Source organism: Armigeres subalbatus, chromosome 2 (assembly GCF_024139115.2).
Source record: "Armigeres subalbatus isolate Guangzhou_Male chromosome 2, GZ_Asu_2, whole genome shotgun sequence".
Lineage (NCBI taxonomy): Eukaryota > Metazoa > Arthropoda > Insecta > Diptera > Culicidae > Armigeres > Armigeres subalbatus.
The window spans coordinates 1342765-1354943 of record NC_085140.1 but is presented as its reverse complement, the minus strand read 5'-3'; positions in this window follow the sequence as shown (position 1 = coordinate 1354943).

The window sequence follows — 12179 nt, the reverse complement described above, 5'->3', positions numbered from 1 at the left end:
TAAGATTTAAGTTCAGAGCATATTCTTAGTATATTATTCAAATGCTGTTTTCGAACAGATAGATTAGGGTGCGTTTGAAGTTTTTTGTCAGATCCTTCGTCAACGGAGCCCTTCATACAATATATCATATAAGCATACAATTATCAAAATATTATCGATAATTGGCCACTTTTCCGTCAAAAGAATTGTATCTCGTTTTATGGTCTCAGTCGATTCTTTTTGACCCCATTATTCAAGGTCAACTTTCCAAAAGAACTCATATTTTTAAAGTTTTTATCTATTTAAAAAATTGAGAAAACAAAGGCTCAAAAAAGTGCTGCGTATAAGCGGTCTGAAAAATTACTTGATGTTCGTTCAAAGTCGGGAAAAGTTAGGCTGATTTTGAAAAATAGCCCTTTTTTGATTGTTTGCTCTTAATTTTAAAAATACTTGGAGGCGTCAAAAAATATGGGTTGTTTGGGGAAGTTGACCTTAAATAAAATAAAGAATCGATAATTGTCCTACCTGACAGGAAAGGTTATTTAATCAAAATTATCATCCGCCATTACGCATTTTATCCAAGGTACCCCTGGAGAGCAGGTGGTACCCCAGGGGTACATGTACTAGTTGAGAACCGCTGGTCTACACACGGATAAAAACAAGAAAAAGCTAAATAACCTTATTATTTATTCCTTTTTATCCTTTAACGAATTTTAATCTTTCCATCGTTTAAGAATTAAACTTTCAGGAATGCTTTTTTGGAATTTGAATTTTACAATTGCATTTCTAATAATAATATCTCTCTTGTGACTTGAAAAAGTTTCTTGATTTTCTCAAGTTGTTATTAAGATGGCAGCCGGCACGTTTAATTACCCGCACTGGGTCGTGATACGCTTATTAAATAGCTTGAAAAAGTTGTATTCAATGTATTTAACACAAAGCTTATTGACCCAAGGCGACATACACTTGGCAAAAAACGGACGACGTGGCCTCCTTTGCAGTTTTTCAACTTTCTTCTCCAAATATGAACCGCACTTCAGGCTGCTTTGCAGGTAAGTTGTTTATTCCATGAAGAGCTTCTAAAATTACTGATGTGCTATTTCAGTTTGAGGGTTTACTCTTACCATGGTCCCGATTCAGGTGCCACTCATGGACCCGATTAACGATGCCGCTCATGGTCCCCGATTAAAGGTTGCCGTTACGGCATCGTAACCTTAACAAGTTATTACAAAACCGTATCATCGGAACGTTATTATTTATAAAGTGGCATATATTGAAGATCAAGTCTTTGAAAAACCGGTCGTATAGAATCTCTAGTTGCAAAAGCAAATGGTAAAAGAGCTGTGCTTCAGGGAGAAGTACATCTTCCATCTATAGTCTATGGATGTTTCGCTTCAGTGGCAGCCGCCATATATCATTCATACCTGAGTTAGAGGACCATCACCAAAGCCACGAGTAAAACTGTAATTCTACTATTTTGTGGAAATATTAACAATAAAGAGATTCTGGAGCATGGTGCCTTTTAAATTTTTGAAATGTCAAAATTTTTCACTTTGTTTTGAAAAGAATGATCCTTTAATTGAATAAATCAACTTCTAAGCCTCTCCAAATGAAAAACAGAATAATCATTTTTAGCCAATGATTAAACTTAAATTAACCATTCAAATTTATTGTCTAATTAAGCATTGCAATGAGTGGATAGACCGAATATGGTTTTAGATTAAAGAAATTTAAGCTATTTAGCTTTTATTTTTTTATCCACCGTACTCCTGGCAGGCACCTTATACCATACAAAAGTTCAATGTACATAATTGAACGCAGATGGTTCATCGAACAAAAATAAATAAAAATTTTATCTTCATAATACCACAGTGACATACAAAGTAACGTATCCTTGTTCCTTTACAGAAGTGGAAAACATGATAAATGAAATACATGCTGCTTACTGTTCACTGATTCAAGGAATAATCGTTCAGTAAGCTACCATTAGCCAATCTTACCAACAGGATATAATAAGAACTACGAGTGCAGGTATTTTTTTCTTTTCTTATAAACTTCTAATAAAACTGACATTCTTTAATAATTTACATTTTTTCACGCAGGTTTATACGCAAGCCAAGTAACAGCAATACGAGTTAAAACAGTTAAAATCAAGTTTAAATTGAATTAAAATTAATTTGAAAATAAAAAAAATGTAAAACAAATAATTGAATTGTATTTTATTGTAATATTGGAGTATAATAATCATTCTAAATCCTGTTGTATTTCTATTGTAAAACAATAGAAACAGTAATTAACATTTAAAACACAATGTTTTCTATTGTTTTGTCAACTCGAAATCATCCCATTGAAGAACCGTAAAATCAATTGTTTTGCTCCGAATTTTTGTATGGAAATTTTCGATTTTTTTGTTATGAATACATAATAACCCCCTTTTAATTGTAAAAGTCCATTTACCATTCATTTTATCGTGGAAAACCATTATTTCTCATGTGATTTTATTGTCAAAATTCATTATATTCAATGGTAAAAAATAATGTTTTAAATGGTATTTGTAACAATAAAAGAATTTACTTGATATTTAATGATATTTTTTATCCGGGTAGCCTGCCTCATGTCCACGCATAGCCTAAGGTCGCCGGACTGTTTTACGATGGGTACGACTGGAGAAACCCATGGAGATGGACCGTCTACCTTTTCGATGATGTCTATCTCAAGCAAAAATTTCAACTTTTCGTAGATTTTACTTTCCAACGCAATCGGAGCGCGACGGTAGGTTTGTTGCACCGGTTGAACAGACTTATCAATAGGTATTTCCACAATTACCCCTTTTATCTTTGGAAACAGAATCTGTCTAGAAGCATCTACTAATCCGACGTCAAATCCAACCTTCAATACCTGCAACTGCTTGGCAGTATTGTCGCCCAAGAGATTATATTTTCCGTCTGCAACGACATAAAACTTTGCTTCGACAATTTTAGTTCCAGCCTGAACATCTGCTCGGAACATACACTTTATCTTCATCGGTTGCTTGGTAGCGTATCCCACCAACTTTCGATCGATACATTCAGTGATTTCCTTCATCTTAGTACCACCCAACAAACATTAGAAACTATTCAAAGATTTATTCAGCCAAAAATTGGGTTCTTCAGCTAAAAAACTATAGCTTATTCAGCTTAAATTTTTTGTTGGGCAGCTTGCTGAACTTCGTTCCAAGTTATTTCGTCCACTATATTCACGTCAGACCCGGAATCAATGATCATGGAGATTTTCACAGCTCCCACTACGAATTCAAAGGTGTTTCGCCCCATTGCAAAAAATACATGCTCCTTGTCCATTGATTCTTCCTCTTTCTCATTGACTTTTCGAATGCGTTTCGGTTGTGGCGGTCCAGTGACTGGACCTTGTACTTGTGCGTTTCAAGCATCGATTGATAAAATGGCCAATTTCTCCGCATTTAATGCATTTGGCATTTTTAGCTCGACAACTGCTGTCGCCTTTAAGATGCCCCCTGCGTCCACATGCAAAGCATGCTCTGTCGTTCTTTTTAGCAGCATTTTGCCAACGTGTTCCGCGAGCTCCATCTCGAACATATCTGAACGGCGTTGTCGAAACTTTACTGATTGCTGAGGATGATACGTTCTCGCTATGCTGACGATCCAGCTCCTTTACTTGTTGTTGAACATCGGCTAATGTAGTCCCCAGAGTAAATATTTCCTCCAATGACATGTCTTTAGCAAGAATCTGCCTTCTCAACTCAAACGATTTGCAGGATTCCATGATCTGCTCTATGATTCTATCATCCGTCTCCCTCGAGTCAAATTCGCAACGCTTAGCTTGGATTCTTAGACGAAGAATAAAATCAGCGAACCTTTCATAATTTTTTTGAACAATTTGCCTGAACAGATGAAGCTCGTAGTTTCGCCGACGTAGAGGTTCAAAGTGTTCATCTAGTTTCTGGATGGCCACGTCATAATAGGGCGGATCCGCCACAACATGGGGAACGTCATCAACGCCAGGAAGGTGATCAAAAACTTCCTGTACAGCCGAGCCCACAAGATGCAACATCAATGACCTTTTTTCCATTGTGATACGACTCCAGAGGCATCGAAATAGCGTTCGAGCTCTCGTTTCCATTTTTGCCACTCTACTGGTAAGCACGATCTGTCAGCTACAAATTCATTAAATAAAAAAAAATGAAGAAAAATAATAATTTGATAGCAACAAAAATTTGTGGACATGGATGGATGGAATCCGAACTTCCATTTTACCATTTAAATGTTCAAACGAATCACTTTCCCACAAAATCATCTTTGTCCCTGAAATCTTTTTAGTGGCTGGTAGCGATGGCTTCATATAATATGTAATATGTATACATACAAACTAGGTGCAATATATTGGTAAAAAATCACCTACCTTTAATTTCATTCGTATCGACTTCTCGTAGATGATTCACCTATAGGTATACCTCCCTTAGTCAAAAAGATGAATATCTCCTTCTGACAGCTTAGTCCGATACACTTGATTGATTTCTTCTGTTTCAGTCTTTCATAATCTGTTTTACCTATTATACCTGCTATATACCAAAACCGCCTTTATCCCCCATCATGCTTCTCTTTTGACCTTACCAATATTTTTGCATCAGTGACCATACAGATCTGAGAGAGAGAAGACAGCTCGCTTTATTTACGTTCATGCTAATGTCACCGCGAACCAGTCACTGCGAACCGAAAAAGTAAACACTACGATGCAACTTCAAATGGTCGTAACCAAAATTATTTATTTGGCAATTTATGTTCGCAACTTTTCTTATATCTACTGCAGCGAATTGAACCCGTAATTATCCATGAGGATAATTCCGTATTATGAGAAATCGATTTTATTCTACGTTAGGTAGTTCATTACCATTAAAAACAGCTAATTCGAACAAGCTTTTATTTTAGTGAAAAATGTTGCTTCCGACGTTATGAAATGTTACTTTGATTTGTTGAGTTTCCACGGTTTCCACACAAATAAAGAAGAAGAAGACATAGTAAATAAACGATCTGTCAGTGAGCTGGCTTCTCTCTCTCAGATACAGATCATCGTCTGACATCTCTTTCACCATTTAGATCGCACACAACTTTGTTGCCACTCAACCTGTGGCTTTGTACTCAAACTAAAATATCGAAGCGTCTTCCTCTTCTTTTTCCTCCAATGTATGAAGTCTTTCATATTTTACGCACACGGTTGCGTATAGACACTGTTAATTTTTCCAATCCTCTCCGGATTGCCATTTTCTACCTTGGTCACAAAGATGATATCGGTTGCTTTCTTTTACTCCAAATTATATAGAAATTTCAGATTACAGTAGCCACTTATTCTGCTCACTCCCAGTAAATATCCCAACATTTCGCACACAGTTGCATACTCCTATTATCTCTTTTTTCTTATCCCATTACGAATACAATTCGACACGTTTCCAGAATCATAACACACACACAGTTGCGCAATCCTTTCTATTTTTCCATTACGTATATAATTTGACACGGTTCTAAAAATCATAACGCACACAGTTGCGTATCTGCTAAGCATTTCCTGTACACTCTTCGTTAATGATTGCCGATCGTTTTGTCTTCGCACACTGTTGTGTAATCCATTTTAACACACATTTAACGCACACAGTTGCGATGATTTTCTTCTTTTGCACACAGTTGCATGAACGATTTTTTCACATATTTGCCTCACGTACTCTGTTTCATATACCTCATTTTTCTTGCACGCAATTGCGTTTCTTTTATTGCAGGTCAGTTTTCGCACTCAATTGCGTTAACCATTTTGACCACTCTTCTTTTTCCTTTCTCCATTGCAAAACAGTTGCATCATCTTCTCGAACCGCTTTCGCACCCAGTTGCGTAAACCAATTTGAAACACATCTTTTTCATTTAGGTATTCATTTTCTATTTCCACACAGTTTCGGAGGTCATTAGAAATCACTTCTCAAAGCCACTTAAAAAGTGTTAACACTTGATACCACTCAGGAACAGTTGAATACGTCATTTTCCCACATGTGATTCTACATTACTTTTTCATTTGCTTCGCCACCGTTTTGTTTTCCCTGCACACCCAGTGAAAGAAGTTCCATCCATCCACATTTTCCTTTTGGTAATTACTTATTCCTTTCCACTCACCTTTCTACGTCTATTCTCAATAAACAAATCTCCTTAACACAATTTAGACAAAAAACTCAATTGAACGCCAAATGTAGCGTCTGCACCAAAAATAAAACACAACTGTTTCGACTGACGGTCAATATTCAACTGCTCGTTTATTCTCTATCTCTACACTGACAAAAATCCAATCATATCCATTATGTGTCGCACACATAAATTTTGACTATAGCATTTCCCACATAACGGCTATATGAATTTGCATAGCATATATGTGGAAACACACATAACCCTTATTAACTAATAACCTTTATGTGGATTTTCCAATAGCGGGTGGTTATTAACGCACACATAAAATTTATTTGGAAATTTCTTTAGATTTTTGCCAATAAAAATGTGTGGATTTTTATTAGTGTAACATCATTACAAGGTAGTCTACATTGGATCTATATGTATGAGTGCATTCCATAGGTGCCTTGCTCTGTTACTTTACCACTACATTATAAGTATCGAATCGTCGATACTATAGACATATATAGATATATAGTATTAGACACTATAGGTTCCATAGACGAGCTGAGGCGAAGGCGAGTGTAGCCAAACGAACTGTCAGTTAGTGTAGCCAAACGAGCATGACGTCACTATTGCAACCCAAGCAACGCAGCGTGTGACTTCAAATTCGCGTGGTACACTGTGAAAAAGTAGAAACACACACTTAATAACCCAACGTTATTTCGCGCTCGTCTATGGAACCTATAGTGTCTATAGTCGATACTACAGCTATTAATACGGAAAAGTGCAGCAGCGATAAATACATTTTGTTTACAACTGGGGTGTGATGCCAGCTGATGCATAATGTTGCTAGACTTGACGAAATGTTTTTTTTTGTATCATAACACATGTTCACAGTGTATCAAATTCTATAGATATTTATCGGTTTAAAATTGTTTATTCACCACTTGGAATGTAACCGAAGCTTACATAACATGTTTAAATATTTATGTCTGGTTTATTTGTTCAATCCGACTAACGGCAATGATTTTTTCCAATAAATAAATCTGGCAACGGTGAAGAGATGATTATTTTCTTGTGTATGCACACCTTTGTTTGCGTGTTGGCTGGTGTATTGACTTCTCCAAATGAATGGAAGTGTGCGTGATTCCACAGTCTTCCTCTCTAAGTGTTTGTGATAGTTTGGCTGCAACTGGATTACCACCAACTTTTATTTTCCACATCCTGCACAATGACATTGGCACAGAGAAACAGACGTCTCACTCAGCACATGTTCCATCGTTCACCTTTTTAACGGTTAATTTAATTTTATGTAGGTGGTCAATCGGCCACCGATGGCGCTTCCATCGATTTTGCTTGTGTTTGACGTTTGCGCACTACCGCCATCTGGTTGCCGCTTGACCACACACAGTGATTTTAGCATTGGGGGATAATGTTTTCGTGACGATGATTTTGATTGCATTTTGTTCTAAGTGAGACGTCTGTTTCTCTGTGACATTGGTGTTGGTGATTCTGGCTTTGGAGAAGTCAATACGTTGTATTGTTCGGATTGAATGAAGTTGCATCGCGTAGATTTTGTACTCACCATTTCACTTATTGCGCTAGTGAATTTGAGTCTTCCACATTTTATTGCATTCACAATACGGTTGCCAAATTTGTCTCTCACTTCGATTTTTGGAAAGCAGTTTTCGACAGTTTTTGGACTTGAAGTGAATTAATTGGTAGTCAAGATTGAAGAAAAATGTGAAACTCAGCTAGTGAATATGTTTTAGGAGTGATAAAATCAAGGAAACAGTGGGAAAAGATCAAGTGAAAAATCAAGTGCGTGTGTAGTGTGTATGTGTTTGCTTCGAACGTTCAGAGTTAGTATGCGTTCGATAAAAATGCGAATGTCGGCCTAGAAAAAAAGCATTTTTTAGCGTTTTTCCAGCAATTCCTCAGTAATTGTTAATTTGGATAACTGAAATATATATTAGAGTAGAGTGGGGTAAGAGTGCGCTCGGGGTACGTTTTCGATTTTTTGAAGTTATAAAAAAAGATAAACTAGCAGCACTGCATCAGTTTGATAGGTATTCTGACCAACTATGTATTGTCATGTGTAATTGTAAACGATTTGAATAAACAACAAGGGAGATATGAAGATAGTTAATTTTCTGGTCATTTTGCTAAAAATAATTGTGTTTTCGCAACTAGTATTCCAATACCATCTATACGTTCAATCAGGTTACTTGTACCATTTCGATAACCTATTATATAGAGTACTTTGTGGTGCAGAACATTAATTCAGTTGGTTTTCCAAGAAGTCAAAACCATTAACTGAATACATTTTGGAGCTGTGGGGTAAAAGTACGCAGTAACGGGTGGGGTACGCATTATAGATAGTGGAATATATAGATGAGCGAAGATAAATCCTCTGTCTCCAAACGAACTGTCAAACGTGTCTCCAAACGAGCATGACGTCACGATTTCAATGGAAACGTTAAGGGCTGTGACGTCATATGCGCGTGTGCACGGGCAAAAAAATCGACTCAGCCATGCTTTCGCTCATCTATAGATTCTACTATCTATAGTACGCATGTGAACCTTTAAGTTCTGTTGTCAAACCCGTATCTCCGGCCGAAATAAGACTAGTTCCACAGCGTAAATTCCCACAACAAAGAAAATAAAAAAAAGGACAGAAAATAAAAAAGGGACAGAAATCGAAAATTATCACAAACTCTCCCTTTAAAGATAAGTAATTTGGTCAACCGTCTAAGACGAATTAAGTACTCTCCATTTAATTCCAACAGTTAATTTTCGTTATCTTTGCAGATACGTATTTCGACCACAACTGTGTGATCGTCTTCAGTGTCTTGTACTTGACTCGACTTAGTACAAGACACTGAAGACGATCACACAGTTGTGGTCGAAATACGTATCTGCAAAGATAACGAAAATTAACTGGTGGAATTAAATTGAGAGTACTTAATTCGTCTTAGACGGTTGAATACATTCCACTAAAAGAGCTAATATATTTTTCTGAGTAATTTGGTGTTAGAAAGCGACTTAGCGAACAAAGCACACTGGAACGAAACAATAAAATTGTATTTGGTATTGTTTTACACCTCAACAAAGTCCGAAAACACAATTTCATCAAAATGTTAATCAAATTACGCAACGCTGAGCTGCGTGGGTTTCGAGATGTATAACGATTCATAGAATTTTTAGAGGATTCCTACAAAAAGTGTAAGATAGCGGGGAGGGTTGATGAAATGGTCAAATTTTCCGGGAAACCTCGTATATTTTTACCACTGTAGTTTTTTTGCCTTTCTCGTACAACTAAGTTGTACCGAAAGGCTATCATTTCACTCCAAAATCGAACTTTTGATAGAAGTCCCGGAGACCCATAGTGTTATATACCATTCGACTCAGCTCGATGAGCTGAACAAATGTCTGTCTGTCCGTGTGTGCGTGTGTGTGTGTATGTGTGTGCGTGTGTGTGTGCACAAAATGCCATAAAAAACATTAGCCAAATTTTCACATAGAAACTCTTAATCGATTTTCTTGCAACAAGTTGCATCCGACAGAGACTAAAACGCTGTTGATCACTATTGAATTTCATAATAATTGCAAATTGCAAAAAATAGATAATATTAAAATAGTGATGAGACATAGTCACATAGAACAATAATGTGTTATGAAAAATGCCTTGCATATATGAATATTTTATCCGTGGCTTCCAATTTCATCGTACTATAAAGATGCTCGTGTTGCAGGCATTTAGGCGTAAGTATGCTCTTCGTTCAGTTTCATAGTACTATGTACATAGTACTAAATTGTCCGAAAGTCAAAATTCGAACATAGGAAATTCGAGAAACTTTTGGCAGCGCCATCTGTCGTCTACTAGTGTAATTTTTCTATCATAACATTAGACGGTGTAACTGTTTTGCCTTTCTTGTACATCATCGAGGTGTAAGCGTAAAGGCTACATTTATTACCTTTTAGCGCGAGAAAGGCACCATCACCGCTAGGTGGATTAATCTGGTTTTTTTTTGTATATAATAAACACAAAGTTTTTTTTTCGTATGACAGTTTATATTACTAGGACCGCTCCCCCTTTCAGAGTTACGTAATCTTTAAACATTCTATAATATACATTCAATAAACATCAATTAAATGTTATTTACTCTTATTTTTGTTAATATATACTTAAATACATGATTGGAAAAAAGCGTACTCTTACCCCACCTGATGCACACTCTTACCCCACCGGTGGGGTAAAAGTGCGTTTTGAACATGTCTTGCAATAAGGGATCTATTAAAGCAAATTACAAGACGTTTAAAATCAGCTGATTTGACCGTCAATTGACAGTTCTTCTATGAAAGTGACAGCTTCGGGGTTGCGGGCCAGTTCAGCGGTTGTAAACAAGTGCAGCCTCGGCAGTGTCACATGAAAAGGCCTATAGGAATATGGGTCACTGGAATATGTCACTGGCCCATAATCAACGCGAGTTATGACAACTCTTGAAAGAAACAAGAAGAATAGGAATAAAACCGTTTGCCGCCAGACATCGAGAGCTCAGGAGATGAAAGATACTTGGGACAAAAAGTTAAAGTCCGTAAAATAATTTTAATTTTTGTATCCTTCACAGTGTAAATTTGCTGTCTCAGAAACCCAAAAGGGTGACTTTGGTCGCGTGTGCAGTGTAGCTCCGTGTAGAAGCCGAGAATTTGTTGTCTCCGGAATAGGGGAGTGATTTTGACTGCCCGCCGTGACGAACGAGCCACCATTGTGTAATTACGGCCGTGGCGCCGAGCGAAGGTCCTCGTGGATGAAGCGTTCACCATCGCTGGCGTGCCTTGTCAAGGTCCAGCAGAATGTTGAGCGAGCTCAAGGCCTCTCGCACTCATCCAGTCCGCCACGGTGCTGATCGCGTGTTCTGCGGATAGTTCTACTTCGGGGATCGACTCCCCGTAGACCTCTAGGGTTACATCGTCATCAAAGCCGACGATCTTCACACCAGGAGGGAACTTTAGCTTCAGAAACCCGTCATACATCAGGTTCCATAGTACCGGGCCCAGGATTGACCATTGCGGGACTCCTGCGGTAATGGGAACACTTCTCTGACCGGCATCGGTCTCATATAGCAGCACACGGTTCTGGAAGTAGCTTTCCAATATCCGGTACAGTCCCACCGGCAGGCTAAGCCGGTGTAACGAGAGCGCGATGGCATCCCAGCTTGCGCTATTGAATGCGTTCTGCACGTCCAGTATCACCAACGCACAGTATCGAATTCCTCGCCATTTCCGTTGGATCGCTACCTCTGCAGTCTTGAGCACTGAGTTGATAGCGTCCACCGTGGACTTACCCTTCCGAAAACCAAACTGGTTACTCGACAGGCCATCCGTACCATCTGCGTACGGGGTGAGCCTGTTGAGGATGATCCTCTCGAGCAGTTTACCCGTCGTGTCGATCAGGCAAATTGGTCTGTACGCCGATGGGTCTCCCGGAGGCTTCTCGGCCTTCGGCAGCAGTACCAACTTCTGCCTTTTCAATCTCTCAGGGAAACGACACTCATCCAGGCATCTCTGCATAGCTAGCCTGATCATGTTCGGGTCCGCTATGATCGATGCCTTGAGTGCACTGTTTGGAACTCCATCAGGCCCTGGAGCTTTGTTCATCGCAAGGGTGTTAGCCACTGCGAGTAACTCTTCGTTCGTCACCGGAGCCACCAGTTCGGCCACACTCTCAGCGCCTTGCAGCGCAGGAGTAGGCCAGGGACTTGTGGCTCGGGAAGAGTACTTCGATAATCCTCACCAACCGGTCCGGTGACCGTTCGGGGGGTGAAGAGCCCCTGCGGCGGCTTGTCGGTGTGTAAAAATCAATCGGTGACTGTACTGTTTGACACTAGCTGGAAGAAAGCCCACTGGCGTTCGTGGTCGAGGGGAAGGGAAAAAGGCCTTTTCGCCAGTGAGTTTTCCTCCAGCTAGTGTCAAAAAGTACAGTGGCCGATTGATTTTTACACACCGACATGCCGCCATTACCGAGCAGCTGGATAT